This window comes from Mirounga angustirostris, unplaced genomic scaffold, assembly GCF_029215605.1.
Source record: "Mirounga angustirostris isolate CCGP_5_RB_7025 unplaced genomic scaffold, mMirAng1.0.hap1 SCAF_13, whole genome shotgun sequence".
Taxonomy (NCBI): domain Eukaryota; kingdom Metazoa; phylum Chordata; class Mammalia; order Carnivora; family Phocidae; genus Mirounga; species Mirounga angustirostris.
Window position 1 is genome coordinate 106,973,304 of NW_026991721.1, and position 18,085 is coordinate 106,991,388.

Below are 18,085 nucleotides of genomic sequence, written 5' to 3' on the forward strand. Positions count from 1 at the left end.
CGCACTGGTGGTGGAAATCCACATGGTGCAGCCACTGTGGAAAACGCTAGCTCAGTTCCTTGAAAAAATTAAAAATAGAATGACCCTATGATCTGGCAATTCCACTTCTGGGTATGCAGCCACAGGAAACAAAAGCAGAGTTTTCAAGAGGTATTTGCACACCCATGCTCACGGCAGCATTATTCACGGTAGCAAAAGGTAGAAGCAGCCCAAGTCCCCGCTGATGGATACACAGAGAAGCAAAATGCATACGCGTGCACGATTACTCAGCCTTAAAAGGGAAGTGGAGTGAAATGTCACTCACCAGGGGACAGATACTGTGTGATTCCACTTAGACGAGCTAGCTAGAGGGGTGGAATTCGCAGAGACAGAAAGGAAGCAGCTGGTGGTCCCCAGGAGCTGGTAGAAGGCAGAAACAGGGAGTTGGTGTTTAGCAGCTGCTAATTTCACTTTTCCAGGATAAGAAGAGTTGGAGAGGTGTGGTGGGGATGGTTGCACGAGGATGTGGATGCGTGTACTTAATGCCACTGAACTGAGCTGAACACCTAGAGATGGTGAAGATGGTAAATAACTTTACGATTACTGTTATTTTACAATAAAAAAAAAAAAAGAAGTCTTCGTTCTAGATTTAGGTGACAAAAATTCCAGACCCTTTGGTTGACTGTCTAGTTAAACCTCAGTGACGTGAAGATCCTTTAGTGCATATATTTAACTTTGTGTGTGCCTTCTCATTTGTTCTATGTTCTCACCTCCCCAGGCAATGGTGAAGCAAATGTTTTAGGGGAACAATGTCTGCTACAATGTAAGGTTCAGTGACCTGAAGGCATCTTGGGAAGTGAGAATAATTTAAAACTTCCTAGGACATCATAATTATTAACACAGATATGTAGGTGTCATCATTATTTCTTAATCTGTGCTCATGCCCCTCCTAAAAAGGTAGGCCCACCTTGCTTGCCATTTCAACCTTACACCCATGGCGAGCATGAGGTGCCATGGCTGGTGAGTGTTTTCCAGTTTGGGAATGGGCCGCCGTCCTCATCAGGCTTGGTGAAGATTTACATAGGTGACACTGGGGAGGAGGGGGAGAGGGAGGAGGAAGGGAAGGAGCTCAGAGAACCTTTTACAACATTTTTGAGGTAAACAGTAAAGGGCAAGAAGAAGCTCCAGGGGAATCCTGCTATTATTTTCCTAGTCCTACTTGAATTTGCAGCTATGAATCACCTGCAGATGAGAATGGGCACAGGAGGGGTATCGGCAGCTTGTGTTCACAAAGGAAACAGCCTGTCAGACGCTCCAGAATCCAAGAGCCTGGGGTGTGTGGGAGCAGAGTGACCTCTGACTTTCAGGAGGCTAACAGAAAAATCAGGACACGCAGTGTCCCAGCTCACTCAGTGAGCATATGCGGGCGATGCAAAGATCAGAAGGAATTATGGGCAGAGGATGCCTCCGCATCTTGCCTGCAAGATTCAAAGATAGCAGATCATTCTTCAAGACAACTGACCCCCGTGGAGATGAAAGTGGGTTAAAAAAGGGTTAGAAGGACCGCTTCCCTGTTGGTGAAATGGGAGGGAAACTGAGCTCTGTTCAGTACTTCAAGTCTCTTTGTCTGACAGACAAGATCCTGACTAAGAGAGGGGGGCCAGAGCACCATAAATGCTCTGCTGGCCTGGATGACCTCGTAGCGGATGGACTGATTCGCCAGGAAGAGGTGACAGAGTGAGAGATGAAGATGCCAGAGTCATGGATAGGGCCTGAGACCTGAGTGACCCTGTGATGGGGACAGCGTGCCGTCCCTGCCAGAAACTCCCTGCACACATGTGAAGACCTGACCTCACGGAGACAATAGGGCTGCACTCAGGTAAGGTCCAGTGGCCCAAGCTGAGGCCCAAGAAGTCGCTGGCTCTTAGGCCTGGGATCTATCATCTTCATTCGCCGTGTCACCTGAGAACAGGGTTCCTGTCATCTCAGCCTCAGACCCCATTCTTCTATGTGTGGCCCTAGTGTGTGTTCTCTTGTCTCTATACTTCTGTGTCCCTTGGGCCTCTTCTCTCCACTCCCAGTGCTGATGACAATTCAGCGAGGTAGCAGCTCATTGACTGTGGTTCATTCAGTCTAGACGTCTTCATCCTGAATCCTCTGATGCAGCGTGGGACATCTCTTCCTGGAGCTCTAGGGACTCTTGCATTTATTGGAAGAGAAGACATGTACTATTTTCTACCCACCTGCCCCTAATTTAACCCATCTCCCTATTCATGTACTCTTCAGAATATACAGTGATGCTGGAGCTGTCAAAGAACAAATCGAGTATGTACATAAAATTAAGTGTACATTAACTAATTACATGTGCATCACATCACACATGGATTCTGTTCTCTAATCAACTCTTGCTTTTTATTTTGTGTAATACTGCCCACTGGCTAAGTTCCAGCCTGTGGGTGGTTCTTGGAGGCCTAGCACCTTCACCCCCGGGCCTCCTAAGGGCCCAGGTCCAGGTTCTGGTGTCTGAGCTGGCCCTCCAAGAGTGAAGATGGGTGAGCTGGTGGGCTTTCTGCACTTTCCGAAGCCACTCTGGAGAAAGAAGATGCAAGTGTAGGAGAAAAACAATCTGCTTCTGCAAAGCCGACGGATGTCTCCAGGGTCATCTATTTTTAATAAATCTCTCACTCTGTTAAGATGCTTGCTTCTCATCCTCCCCGTCCCAACCCAACTCTATCAGTAACAGCGAAGGCCCTGGATGATTGCCTTCTCATTGAGAAAACTATGCCCCCTTCTCTTGGCTTTCTGTTTGGTTCCCTTGTAATCCAGTAGACATACAAACAGCCCACTTTGTTGCTTTTAGCTCCTGGGTTCTGCTTTAATGGGCAAGCAAGTCCTCAGTCAGCCTTTAAGAGCATCACCTCTTGGTAATGCACTCACCTGTTCACTAGTTTGTCAGAGCCAGGTCTATGATAATTACCCAAGGTAATGAACATACCTTCCTCGCTGGGAGAGGACGAGACAAAACCCATGGACAGATACTCCACTGCCAGAAAAAAAGGTTCCTCAAAAAATGTTCATGAAAGTACTGATAATAAATATAGTCTCTCAGGACAAAATATGCAGGTTGGGACAGGCTGTAGCTGTTGCTGCCCGAGGGATCGGCACAGGGTGGTGGCATCTGCAGAGCAGGGAAATGGCCACTAATTCCAAGTATGCTCTATTTTCCTTGTGCATCTAGTAATAAATAATGAAGTACTGTCTTCCAGAAACCTTGGGAGGGTTTCTATGTTGTCATCTCATGCCAAGAACTAAAATTTCCAGTGAAGATTGTAGCAAAGGATGGAAGCCCAGGAACCAAGACCAAACATTTATTGGATTTTCCAGGTTTGTGCACTTTTGATGAGTTTCTTATGACGCTAAACTAAAACATAACGTGGTTCTTTTCCTTCTTGAGCTTGTTGGTCGTAAGTGCCAGGAAACAATTATTCTGGGTGGACACCACCTACAGCAGGTGAAATTTTCAGTGCTTCCCTCCCCTAAGGAGGTATGTCCGCTGATGGAAAGTGTGTGTTTGTGAAACACCAGAGGGAGGGGTCGGGGATTCATTTTCCTGTGTAATCAGATAGTTTCTTTGAAGAAAGACGCTTTGGTAAAGGAATCACACTCTGAGGATGCTTTGGCAGTGTGCTCACAGATCAAGAGCACAGGTGTGAGGGCAAGACAGGTCTGCCCTCAGCAGTAAGATCTAAGAAAAGCAATTCGAAACCATTCCTTTCGCTCTCAAGCGGACGGTCACCCACAAGCCCCTCTTACCCAGTATTTTGTGAGCCACCACTGTTGAAGCTGGAAGATTCTGTGGGAAATGCACATTAGACGCCTACTGAAAACATAACAACAGCTTCCATCTGGTGGCCTTTAACACAACTAACAGGCCCTTCTGCGTAGCCTCGTGACCAGCCAGGCCCCCGTGGGGGGCACTAACCCTTGTGCTGAATCCTCCATGGACTTTTCCCTCATTTCCTCTCTCCATGCTTCGCCCTGCTATACTTGGTCTCCTCTTATCACAACGGCCTTCTCCTCAGCCCACCCCCCTTCTGAGCGGCCCAGGTGCACCGGGGACCTTATCTTCTTGCTGCATTTATCTTGCTAGAAAGCGACAGTGCAACTTGAAGGTGAATATTTAATCCGGTATTTTACTGCTGGACGATGAGTTTCTTATATCTGTTTTCAAAACCTATTGTGCTAAATTAGCATTCTTTTCAGAAAAAGCAGACTATAGCCTTGACTATTTGTAGGAAAGTGAGGCAGTGGGTTTTGAATGAGTGTCTAGGTGTGCGTGCATGCGCACGCGTGTGTGTATGCGTGGGGGGGCGGCAGGGGAGAGACAGCAGAGAGACAACGATGGAGAAGAAAGGAGACTACTGAAGAGAAAGAAAATAGGATGATTACACCAACATTTTCTTTATCCTTTTCAGTGAGTAACAAGCACTGAAAACAATCTGCTCTGTGAAAAAACATGTATGGGTGAAGAAGTCACTAGAATACTGGGGATTACTTCTTTAGGGGACCCAGATGGCACCATTAACAATTCCCATGGGAGGAAAACTTTTTTTTTTGAAGATTTTATTTATTTATTTGACAGAGACACAGCAAGAGAGGGAGCACAAGCAGGGGGAGTGGGAGAGGGAGAAGCAGGCTTCCTGCCGAGCAGGGAGCCCAATGCGGGGCTCGATCCCAGAACCCTGGGATCATGACCTGCGCCGAAGGCAGACGCTTAACGATTGAGCCACCCAGGTGCCCCGGGAGGAAAACTTTTTTGCTTTCTTCCCTTCGAGCTCTAGGAAATAGTTTTCTAGATAGTTTTTACAAGTTTAAGTCACCAGTACCCAGACTTCAACAAATCCCCAAATAGAAAGAGCAGGAGGCCTTACAATCTGCAGACCCTAGTGAGGACATTTAGGTAGCTGAAATGAGTGTCTTAGGTTTTATACGATTTTTGCATGTGTTTTATGTGATCCTCTCTGTACTGTCTCAGCTTCCATGGAACTTGTCCCCAGAAACAGAGCCTGTGTCTCCCTGCCACGGGCAGTTTACCTATCATTTAATGACCTTTGCAAGGGGTGGTAGAAGAATCAGAGGAAAATGTAGAGATTCCCCCAGACAAACACAAAACGAAACTCAAGCAACAAAAAGTTTGGTCTGACTAGGTGGACAAGACAAAGACTTCAGGGATTATTCAGCAGCGTGGTTTGCTGAAAGTTAGTGAACAGGAGTGGGGAGTACGTCTGATAAGACGTATCAGTAACACAGTTTTAGTCTTTAAAAGCCAAGGCAAGAACATTGTGCAGAGATGCATGGGCTATTACAGATAAATTCATCTCGTGCTCTGTTTAGAGCAGACTTTGGATGCTAACCTAATCTGGATATGTACTCAAACTGACCTTTGTTATTAGATGTGTGACTACATATGCCATTAATCTTGGTGACAAATTTTCACCTGTAAGGAGTGTTAATACTACCAGAGATGATATATGTAGGAAACAAAGCTCAGCCCTTCCACACAGTAAGTGCTCGGCAAAGATGAGGATGAGGAGGATGACAGCTGGGATGGGGACCCCAACTCTCTCAACTGAGATGCTCCTGAAAGCAGAGATGGAGTCTGGGCTTTGCATGCATGTAGCTTATTTGGAAGGGGTTCCCAGGAAGCAGTAGTGGGAAAGGGAGATGCAAGGGAGAAAATCACCCAAACAAGTCTCATTAATGAATTCATTCCTATTCTGAGCAACCAGTTTTCAGTCTCCCTGGGGGATCCTCTTGAATAGTGTAGACTCTACCTTAGCAGAAGGTGGGGAATTGGGAGACAGTTACCAAGTGACCACTGGCCTCCATGGGTTTAAGTCTGCCTTCAGCAGGGAGCCCAGACCTGCACCCAAACTTCTGGGTGGGTGTGCTCACAGCTGAGCAGCCCTCAGCTCTCTGGTGACCATCTCCAGACAATGAAACGGAAAGAACTGGAGGCATAGTGGCTTGATGTGGGACACTGGCCACGTGCCGGGCTCTGCACCTCAGGGGCACTCAGGCAGGCTCTGGGGCCATGCATCTAATGGTGATTTTCTCAGATGCACAGTCCAAATCAGCTCCACATACCACACTGCTTGTGGAGTGTGTTGTATTATGGATGCCTTAAATTTATTTTCTTTTTTACTCAACAAAACATCCATGTCACCCTCCCTCTACCCTTGAAATGGATGTAATTATTCAATCTTTTGAACTCCTTGTGGAAATACACTGTTTCTCTCTTATGAGAACCTTTCTCTTAGGATACTTCTTATATTCCACTAGTATTATAGATACTTGAAGATTTATATTAAGGTTATAATTAACATTACTGGAAACCTGCTGTTCAATAGGTGATATTGATTTTCATGCATTAAATTTAATCCAACAACTTCTCCAAGGCAAGTAGTTTCAATGAAGGGAAATTGAGACTTGAGTTGGATAATTATCCTGTCAATCATGGCACCGGTGTAAAGTGTTGAGATTGTTAAGAATGGCTTGATCCAAAGTCTGGCCTGTAATCTCCCCAGCAGAGGCCATAAATGTAAACAACCCGTAGGCTTTGCAACAGACATTAACTGCATTAATCGGGTTATGTGGGTACAGGCAAACCAGGAGAGCATATGAATCTGGGAATGTAGGATATGGACTCAGTTCCGGGTAATTACTGTGCTGTGGAAACGCAGGCCAGGGAAGCCCGTGATCCAAAATTGTATTTAAAATCTCACAATTTTTAACTTCTGATAAATAATCAACACCAAAAGAAATCAAATCTGTGAGGGTCAAAGAAACATATCCATGCTCATGATGGGAGTCCCGAGAGTCACTCATGTTTGCCTTCTGTTCTAACCCACATGCGGCTCTGTAAAAGTTTTGCTTACACTGTACTGTAGTCTACTAAGGATGCAATCAAGCAAACAAAGAAACAAAAAACAAAACACAACAACAAAACAATGTACATTGCCTTAATTACAAAATACTTTATTGCTAAAAATGCTAATCATTATCTGAGCTTTAGCCAGTCACAGTCTTCTTGCTGGTGGAGGGTCTTGTGTCTCTGTTGATGGCTGCTGACTGATCGGGGTGTTTGGTGTGGTTTTGGCAATTTCTCAAAATAAGAGTGAAGTCTGCCTCATCAACGGACCCTTCCTGTCAGGAACGAGTTCTCTGTAGCATAAGAAGTCCTTTGTTGTCACTTCAGCAATCTTCACAGCACCTTCACCAGTAGATTCCATCCCATGAAACCACTGTCTTTGCTCATCCAAGAGAAGCAACTCCTCATCCATTTAAGTTTGATCATAAGATCAGAGCAGATCAGCAGATCTTCAGGTTCCACTTCTGATTCTAGTTCTCTTGCTGTTTCCACCCCGTCTGCAGTCACTTCCTCCACTGAAGTCTTGAACCCCTCAAAGTCATCCCTGAGGGTTGGAATCAAGTTCTTCCAAACTCTTGTTAATGTTGATATTTTCACTTCAGTCCATGAATCACAAATGTTCTTAATGGCGTATAGAAGAGTGATCCCTTCCCAGAGGTTTTCAATGTACTCTGCCCAGATCCATCAGAGGAATCACTGTCTATGGCAGCTACAGCCTTATGAAATGTATTTCTTACGTGGTAAGACCTGAAAGTTGAAACGACTCCTTGATCCATGGACTGCAGAATGGATATTGCGCTAGCGGGCATGAAAACAACATTAATTTTGTTGTACATCTCCATTGGAGCTCTTGAGTGACCAGGGGCATTGTTAATGACCAGTAATATTTTGAAAGAAATCTTTTTATTCTGAGCAGTAGGTCTCAACGATGGGCTTAAAATGTTCAGCAAACCATTTGTAAACAGACACGCTGTCATCCAGGCTTTGTTGTTCCATTTCTAGAGCACAGGCAGAGTAGGTTTGGCATAGTTCATTTTTTTTTTTAAGATTTTATTTATTTATTTGAGAGAGAGAGAGAGAGAGAGAGACAGCACAAGCAGGGGGAGGGGCAGAGGGAGAAGCAGACTCCCCGCTGAGCAGGGAGCCTAACCTGGGGCTCGATCCCAGGACCCAGGGATCATACCCTGAGTCGAAGGCAGCAGCTTAACTGACTGACTCACCCAGGTGCCCCACTGTTTCACTTTCTTATCACTTGTATGTTCACTGGAGTAGCACTTTTTAAATTTTTATCAAGAACTTTTCCTTTGTGTTCTGTTAAAGAACAAAAGTTCAGCTGAATGAATCTGAATATTGAATTGTCTTTATTAGGAGATCCATGAATGGTACAGCATCCCAGCTAGCAAGTGGAGGGCGATGGCAAGAAGTTGTGCAAAGTGGAAGGTGTCTGAAGGTGGGAGGACAGGCAAAAGAAGTTATTAGCAAAAGAAAAGAAAGGATTGTTCTAGGTTAGGTCACCTTCCCTCAGGGAGAAGGGGAGGGAGTCTTATTAGGTGGATTACCTCAACTTCCTTTGGCACGTGGAGAGGGACCATGAGGCACATTCCCTCACTGATGCTGATCAGAATATTCCAGACTGACAGGTTAACAGTACATTTCTGGGGGTGGCTGGAAATGCAATCAAGTTAGGTATTAAACCCATTTGGTGACTTGTCCTAAGTGATTGATTCCATTGTAGGCTGGTGGTTTTCTTTGTAACAATTCCCCCTCTTTTGGTCAGACTCTCAGTTTACCTGAGAGATGTGATAAAAATTTAAGGCATTAGCGCCACTTTCAGCTCAGCTCTGAAATTCCTGAAATGTTTGTTGTTCCTTCTGTGTGGCATCCATAGGTCATCCCATTTTTGCTTAATCTCTGAGATATTCACAGGTCACAGAAGTCAGTCATTCTCGCTGCTTCTCCTCCAATGTTCCAGTCTTAGGGAGATCATGTGCTTGGTAGTTAGTGGCCATGAACATGCATTAAGAGCTTTTGAGAGGATACAATGCCATAGACAGTGGATTCCAAAATTGCAGGAATTTAGAAGTTCCTGATCATAGCCTATTTACATTTATGCCTAGGCAGGGAAGTAGGGACCTGCCGAAGGAGTGAATCCTGAATCATGAAAGCCTCTTCGGTAGGCCTTCTCTAACTCAGACAATGAAAAGTCAGGGGAGTTGACCAATAAGATGTCTTACTTTGCCTCTGAAAAACAGGCGGCACACTTAAGATTGTCTCCTAGCCTGAAATCTAATTCCAAGTGCCACCTCCTTAGCAGTGACCTGAGAGATACAGATGAGGGTGTTATCTTTCTAGGCCAATGCCAGAGGAACAGAGATGAAAAGGAGAAGGGTTTCATGATCAGTTAAAATATGAAGTCTTGGGCAGAAGCAGTCTACCTGGATGTCAGCTACTTGCCTTCCTCCTCAATTTGCTTCTGACATCTCCAGCACCCTGTGGTTTTTAACAGCGTTCGTGGTCAGGAGCACTTGGTAAGGTCCCTTCTTATGGGGCTTGCGAGCTGTCTTCCTCTCATGACATTTCCAGAATACCCAGTTCACCAGGCTCTAGACTGGGACCAACAGGGTCCTTTGAATTGGGATCTGGGAAAACTTCTTGAACCTGTTGATGATAGGCTTGAGTGTAAGGCATTGGAGACGTACAGGAGCTGGTCATCCTAGCAGGAGACAACAAGGGATCAGCAGAAATTTGTATACCATTAGACACCGGTCTGCAGGTGCCCATGTCATGCGGAGCATGTTTTTTCCCAATGGCAAACTGTGAACAGTCAGCAAGACCAGAGGCAATGCCTTAGACCAGGGAAGTCCAGCAGTTTTGGCAAGTTTAGAAATTTTAAGTTGGAGGATCCTATCAGTTCTCTCAACCTTGTCTGATGATTGACATGATTGTATCATGGTAATTTTAAGAAGCTGGCAGGGTTTTCATTACATTCATATGATTTGCCCAGTGAAGTGGGTGTTCCAATCAATGGGGATCATGGAGAACAAACCCCAAGTGGGAAACACATTTTCTAACAGTTTCTCTGCCACATAAGCACATCAGCCTCGCAGCAGGGGAAAGCTTCAGTCCATCCAGAAAACACACGCATTCAGAACATATTGATAACTCATACTGAGTGGTAGCCAGATGAAGGCTAGCTGCAGGTATTCAAAGGGTCCAGAGGGAAAAGGTCTGAAGCCTCTGGGAACAAAAATAGTTTTTCCAAAATGATAGACCTAACAGGTCAGACATCGCTGGTTGTCAGTTTTTGCAATTTTATAGATGTCTCCTCACCAATTCATAATTTGAGTCATCTTAAATGCACTATGCATTTAAGGTGAAGGATTGCAAGCCCCACCCCCCACCCCGTGGAAATGAGATTTGCCAGAAAGCCAGGGAGAATCAAGTGGCCATCCTGGGTTTCCCAGAGCCCTGTCTGTTTAATTTACAGGCATTGTCTGTCCATCTTAATTTCTCTGCCACAGGAGCAGAGTGTTGCCATGTCACAAGAATATCAGGATGGCAAAAGTCTGGCTCCAAGGGGTCGCTTTTTGCAGAAGCAGCATGGACTTCATGCACCTGAGCCACAGTCTTTATAAACTCTACAGGAAAGTCAGCAGGGGCATCCCTTAATACTCTGGTTCAGTCCTTTCACTGTGAGCCTCAATTTTGATGACAGCAACTCAGAAGGTAAGGGAGTAATTACAAGTGATAACGTTATACCAGGACATATCAGATTTCTAGGTATTTCAAAGATTTTCTAGAACACTGACAGACCTGTACAAAGAAAACATAAAGAGGACCTAGTATCATTTCTTACTTGCCAATACTTCCCGTGTATTTTAACATTATCTAATAAGCCTGGTTAGTTGAACAAATCCTTTGAAATGTCCCAAGGACACTCTGGAAAAAAATCCCAAAGTATTTCCAGGTCCAAAAGACTTCATTTACAATTCGATTTTGATAAGTTTGTCAAAAATACCAACAAGCAAAAAAACAAAAAACAAACAAATAAAAAAACCCAACAACACTTGGTCAAATAGGACCCCAGGTCACTGAAACAACAAATTGTCTACTTAACCACTGACAGTTAAAGATTTTGCAAACACAGAAAGTTAAAAGCTGAAAAAGCAAACAAAAAAATAAAACCTTAGCTTTTCTTAACAGAGTTCAGCTTTCTTAAGGAATCAAAGACCTCATAAAGTCACGTAAAATTATCTTGACAATACCCAGAAATTTTGCTCTCCAGGCATATTACTTAAAAGGAAAACAAACAAAAAAACCTTTTACAATCTCTTATTAAAAGCAGACCAATAGTCCAAGAAAACTTTGTCCTCTTAGAAAGAAAACTAAGTTCTAATTTTGCACCAACCTACTTCTGATATTAAAATTCATTTTTAATTTCATTTTAATCTTAGCCTGCTTGACCACACATTAAAATTCCTTTTCAAAGAATCCTGTCCCACCAACTGTCTATAGCTTTCACTTCTGCAATCAGATTTTGTCCTATGCTTTTCCTCTTTAGTGTAGTAACTAGTATTTCATTATTTTATCTTATTTGGAAATGATCTAAATAATAAATTTCCGTCTTTGGGCGCCTGGGTGGCTCAGTTGGTTAAGCGACTGCCTTCCACTCAGGTCATGATCCTGGAGTCCCTGGATTGAGTCCCGCATTGGGCTCCCTGCTCGGCAGGGAGTCTGCTTCTCCCTCTGACCCTCCCGACCGTCCCCCCTCTCATGCTCTCTCTCTGTCTCTCTCAAATAAATAAATAAAATCTTTAAAAAAAATAAAAATAAAAAAAATAAATTTCCGTCTTTGATTTAACTTAACAAGACTCTAAAGTTTCGAGTTACCAAAAGTTTTGGAAAGCTATTTTTAAGTACATGTATCCTAAAATATAATTGTCTCTGAAAACTTTATGAGTATACTCTTATTCCACTTACATCTAAATCATTCGCTCCCAGAAGTATGTTTAGATTACCCATGAAAACTTCATGAGACATCAGACAAAAATCAGCCATTGCTCCAGTATTTTTGCTGGTAAATTACAAAGAATAACATGAATGCAACTGATGAGGGAACAGAAGGCAAGCTGAGGACAAAGCAGAAGCTGACACCCCACAACCCCCACCCCCCCTTGGGATATATGTGACAGGAAAAACAGTTAACTAATAGAGATCACAGTCCTGCAAGACCTGAATCTCCCTCATTTTACAAATGTTTTGCAATCTACAAGAACAAAGCAATCTATCAATAACCTAGCTTCCAGAAGGAAATGTAAATACAGATTAAATGTCCTTGTAACTTGCAGCCCATTGAGAGATACTTGAAGTGGGCAGAATGTAATGTTCCTCCCGGAAGCTCCCAACTATCTTCATGTTAATGCCTTGCTAGAGGGGAAAAACAACCTTAACTTGACAATGGCAAGGCCTCTGGTATCCCCTGAGTCTTCTTTAACATATGAAAATCCTTTTGAAACCTCCCTTTTTCCTTACCTCCCCCAACCCCGTGGTATATAATCAGCCACCCCTCACCACCCTGGGGCAGTAGCTCTTTTTGCCTATAGTCTTGTCCCTGTGCTTTAATAAATCACCATTTTGCACCAAAGACAACTGAAGGGGCGCCTGGGTGGCTCAGTCGTTAAGCATCTGCCTTCAGCTCAGGTCATGATCCCTGGGTCCTGGGATTGAGCCCTGCATCCGGCTCCCTGCTCAGCGGGAAGCCTGCTTCTACCTCTCCCACTCCCCCTGCTTGTGTTCCTGCTCTCACTATCTCTCACTGTCTCTCTGTCAAATAAATAAATGAAATCTTAAAAAACAAAAAAAAACAAAAAAACCAAAGACATCTCAAGAATTCTTTCTTGGTCATTGGCTCCAAACTCCACCCCACTGAACCTTACCTATATTCCAAAACCCATTCAGGTAATTATAATACATAATTTAATTTGCTTAACTGCACTGTATTCATTGTCGATAACTCTAAAGACATGACTATAAACCAACAAACTGAAACTAACTTTAATTTACTGAAGATTATCCCAGGACACGTGAACTTGGAAAACATTTGGGTCAGTTTCTGTGACATCTCTTAGAGTTTTTATGAATAGTTTATATAGTGCCTGTTTGTTTAAGACTATAAAAGAGAGACCTTTTACAAATTGTTGGCAATACCATCTGGAGGTAAACACATCTGCGACACATTTATAGGAACACATGAACATACAGATGAAAACTGAGACCTCATAGCTTCTGTTTTAAAATCACTGCCATGAACAAAACTCACTCATTATAAAAGTTGGATCTAAATTTGTGTTTCTGGTAGATGGAAAAAGGTACAATTACCTGCCTAGATGGTTAAAGCTTTTTCTACCAGTATTTGTGGAGAAGACACAGGACCTGCATTTGTCCTTGACAAGTCCAGTTCCAAAAGACCTTTCCCCCTTTTGTTTTCTTGATAAGATTTACTGCCTTCAAATTTGCGTTTTAAAGAGATAGCCTTGATAAGAGTCTCTGAGACCAGGTAGATCATTTACGTTTCTCTTTTTTTTTGGAAGGGCCAATTGCAGCAACCTTTAATTTTATTTTTTCCAATTAATTTACATTTCAAAGGCAAAGGAGAAAAACACAAGCCCCTCCTAGAAGGAGGTTTGTTCCAGTAAAGGCCAGAGTTTCTACAATGCTTGGGAGCCTTGTGAGATTAAACAGGGAGGTTTTGGAATTGGTAAAAAAAGAAATATTGCTGGGCTTTGAATTGTTCCTGGAGCCACGCCTCTGGTCCTGCAAGGACAGAAGTTGTAAAATCATCTTAAGGCCTTTTGCTACAGGTACCTTTGCTCTCTTGAGTTTTTCATTAGCCTTTAGCAATAAATCTTGCAATGAACTATTTTGGAATTTTGAAACCTTTTGGAGCCTGCTACGTGGCAATTAAAATAAGTATCCCATTCTGTTTGTTTGCTTTCAAGGGCACTTCTTAAATGGTCTTATTTAATGAGAATGTCCCCGACAACTGGCCATGGTAATTCCAGGTTATCTTTGGTAAAATTTTTCCATCTTGTTAGATATTGGCAACTTTCGGGACCATGGTTCTTACACATAAAATAAGCAGGTGTGCTGGAAGGATATAAAACTTCGTCCATCTTCTCACTAGGCCTTTGGGTTCCTCAGGGCCAAACTAATACCTAAAAGGGACATGCCACAGGGCTGGGGGCTGGGGGGGGTGCTTTACAGTGTACCTCATTGCACGGAAATGTTCTTGATTGGCAGGTAACCTAGTGCCTGCCTAACCCGTCCCATGACCAACTTACCCTATCACAGATTCTTGGAGAGGGTGAGTGCTCTAATAGCCTTTAAATGCTGACCTATGCCCATCAGTGTCTGCGGCTTTATTTTTGACTTCCAAGATTCCCTTTAGCAGCAAGTGGCCTTTATTTAAAGCAATCCCAGAGGCCTTGCACTGGCCTCAGTCCAGCTGAAATCAAACCCAGTCTGGTCCCGGACCCAGGCGAGTTCTTACCTCTGACCCTGTCCAGTCCTCCGGTGACCATGAGCAATTCTCAGTGTGGACTAAATCAGCAGACTTCAGGAAATGGGGAGCACAGACTAGGCCTGGAAACAGGACTAAGCCAGGAAACCCCAGTTCAAGGAGACCGCCAAATACAACTGTAGAAGGGGTTCTAACATGGAGCTGTGGACTGAACCAAGGGCTAAGGGCCGGCACTCTGCTAGAGCCTCCTGTTACTCTCGAGGGCTCTGTGAACCCTGGGCTGCAAAGCTGATTAGATCTAGAGCTCCAACACAAAAAGACCAGAGCTCAGACCAACAGGAACTCACCAACGGGCCTTGGAAATGGCAAAAAAAGACAGTGAACTCAAACCTGTTTGCAGGGCACCATGTCTCTGTTTCTCTTTGTCCCCAAGTGCTGACAGAAGTTTGCTTTGGATCCCAACGCTGCCACCAAATCTGTTAAAGAACACAAGTTCAACTGAGTGAATCTGAAGGCTTAATTACCTTTATTAAGCAATTTATGAGGCAGACAGTATCCCATCTGGCAAGTGGAGGGGAGCTCTGAGGAGGTGTACAAAATGGAAGGTTTTTATAGGAAGGAGGATGGGGCAAGAAAGTCACGTGCAAAAGAAAAGAAAGGATTGCTCAAGGCAAGGTTACCTTCCCTTAGTGGGTAAGGGCAGGAGGTCTTATTAGGTGGATGAGACCTCAGGTTCCTTTGGTGGGGGATGAAGAGGGCTCATGTGACAGATCACATCACTGAAGCAGAAAATTCTTGGCTGACCAGTTAAGACAACATTTCTGGGGAAGTCTGAAACTGCAATTAGGTTAGGGGTGAAGCCCCAGGTTGCTGACTTGTCCTAAATGACACCATGTTGGGCCTGTGTTTTTCTTTTTAACAGTTCCCAACTGGGCTAACTGTGTGGTCAAGAGGCCTAGCTGTCAGCCCCTCTTGGCGTTTGACATGCCTTCCTCTCTGAGCTTAATTACCTCTAGGTTTTGGTTGAAAAGTGAGAGAAGTGTGAGCTGTCAGAGGTCACTGAGGGTTAGGCGTAGGGCTGATTTCAACACTGCTGTGTCTCAGAGAGTAGGGTGGCTGGGGGAGAAGGAGAGAGATGGGGCAGAGCTGGGCGTTGGAACAGTCAAAACACACACAGCATTTACTGATTAAGTTTGTGGTCTTCCAGGAGCACACTTCGGGCATCCCAAAACAATTAGAATAGCAACATCAAAAATCCCTCACTACAGATCGCCATACCAAATACAGTAATAATGAAAAAGTCTGAGATATTGTGAGAATTGCCAAAATATTGTGAGACCCAAAGTGAGCAAATGCTATGGGGAAAATGGCGCCTGCAGACTTGCCTGATGCAGGGTCGCCACAAACCCCCAGTTTGTAAAAAAAAGAAACAACAAAAACACAGTATCTGCAAAGTGCAACCAGACAAGGTGTGTCTGTAAGTATCCCAGGGCCTAGTTTTTGTTAAGCACTCAATGCAAAATAGCTACTTGGGAGGCATGTTCTTATGACTCTTCTACTCCAGAATCCACACTGGCTCCCCATTGCCTGACACATCAGTTTCCATTTTAAATTCCTCACTGAGGCTGCCTGTTTGTAAATCATCACAATCTAGACCTAATCTACCCCTCAAAATGCACTTCCCCCAATCCCAAACAAACACCCTTTGATTCAAGCAATTTTGTTTTTCCCTCCTTCCTAGGATTCTGGCCTCAGCATTTTATTTATATTATTCTCCTCATTGGGTTGTTCTGGTTGCACATTTGTACTTTTTGTAGATGGTAGATGATGATAGATAGATACATAGATAGATGATAGATAGGTCACTGACAGATAAGAGACTTTAGAGTAATGCAATCTAATGACACCACATACTCATGGACTCTACTATTGAGAAAGAGACTTGTCCACTCTGGGCCTTAGTGTTTTGATCTCTAAAACTGAGCTACTACTAATAATTTTCCAGTATTTCTGAGTGGGGGAAAGAACCTATTTCAGTACCTAGAACACAGAAATGTCTCAGGTTAGTCGTCTTCGCCCTCCTCCATCACCAATCCCCAACCCTTCCCCTCTGCGGCTGCAGGCTCTGCCGGCGTCCCTAATTGCTCCAGGTCATCTGTAATTGACTCTCTCCTGACAGCCCACAGCACTTTTATCTACGCTCTCATTTACTGTCATTCTAGTCCTTCTCAATGCTTACACTTCATCTCCTCAAATCATCTTCCATTTCCCAGCAGCAAGTGCGGAGATGGGTCCTCCCACTGCCCAGGGCAGGAGGCTGAGCGCTGCACACTGCCACCTGAGCAGGGACGGAAAGGAGGGGGGACCTGTCTTCTCACTCAAGCTCCACGGCTTGTGCTTGCGGAGTCTCCGAACCAGCCGCTTACCTGGGTCTTCTCATTCATTAAATGGAATCCATCCTTATGGAACCTGTCTACTGTACACAGTTGCCGAGGCCATGAGATTTAAAAAAAAAAAAAACAAGAAGGAAGCATTTTACAAAGACGTGCATTTTGACACGACCTTCCTTCCGGGATATAGATCAGGACTACTGATAGATGGGAAGCACTGGGCCTGATCTGTATTCATGCCATTCCATCCTGGAAAGTAAGAATGATTGCGAGCCCTCCCTCCCCGTATAGGTAAGAAAACAGAAGCTTAGAGATGGTGAGTAACTTTCCAAGATCTGCAGCTAAGGAATGCAAGTTAATCCCAGGGCTGTTGGGCCTCAAAGTCTGTGACAATAGGATGCAGAAAAGGGGAGGTTTTAGGTGAAGAAAAAAATAATATTTTATATTTGGTGAGTGCTCTCACTAAGTTGCATTAATCGTCATGTCTGAACGGCTCTAAAAATATATAAGAATGCGTGACAGATAAACTGAGAGTGGAGGTGGCTTTCTAAATGTTCTAAATGCCCTCTGTGCATGAGCTTCCCACAGGTGCTAATATCAGAAACGGGCAGTGTTGCTCAGACAGGCTACCCCAGGCCATTGTGACATGAGGATTGCTGAATCGTTACGTTCCATTTAAATGCTGCTCACAGTCCAACTGCAACACTAATTTATTTTAACATGAGTGTTTCCATGTAAGGCTATTAGCTAGGTACGTATCTTAGTTGATACACTCATCCTCTCTGTAAATTATCTCCATTCTGTCTACAACCCCCATCTACCTGTGGGCGTCCCTGTTTCAGTCACTAATGGAAACTCTCCCTCTTTTACCACTTTTGACCACTTTGTGGTGGTTTGAGTGCATCCAGAAAAAAGGGAAGAAACTCCATCCAATCCAGGCGTTCCTTATAACCACTGATTTTAGTGCTTAAAATTCAGTGCTATCATGGCATAATTTACAAGAAATAGAATGTATCCCTCTTAATGGTACAGTGTGATTACTGATGAATGTGCGTCCTACTATAAGGTCATCCCAGTCAGGGCACAGAACATTTCCATCCCCCCCACCGCCCCCACCCCCGGAGGAGCCCCCCTGCCCATGAGGCTCAGTTTCCCTTGCCTCGTCCTCAGGAAGTTAGTGATTTCCAACAGGGGACGTTAGGTTTTCCTACTCTTTATAGAACTTGATATAACTGGACTCGTAAGGTATTTGTTCTACTGTGAGCG

General features: G+C 44.1%; 1 long non-coding RNA gene across 1 annotated transcript in view; it reads right to left on the reverse strand.

Moving 5' to 3' along the window:
• Positions 1 to 14,706: 14,706 nt before the first annotated feature.
• LOC123857870 (uncharacterized) overlaps positions 14,707 to 18,085 on the reverse strand; it is a 59,050-nt gene continuing 55,671 nt past the window's right edge. The window contains exon 6 of the long non-coding RNA XR_006793992.2: positions 14,707 to 14,905. This is a non-coding gene — a long non-coding RNA (uncharacterized LOC123857870). The remainder of the gene's footprint in view (positions 14,906 to 18,085) is intronic.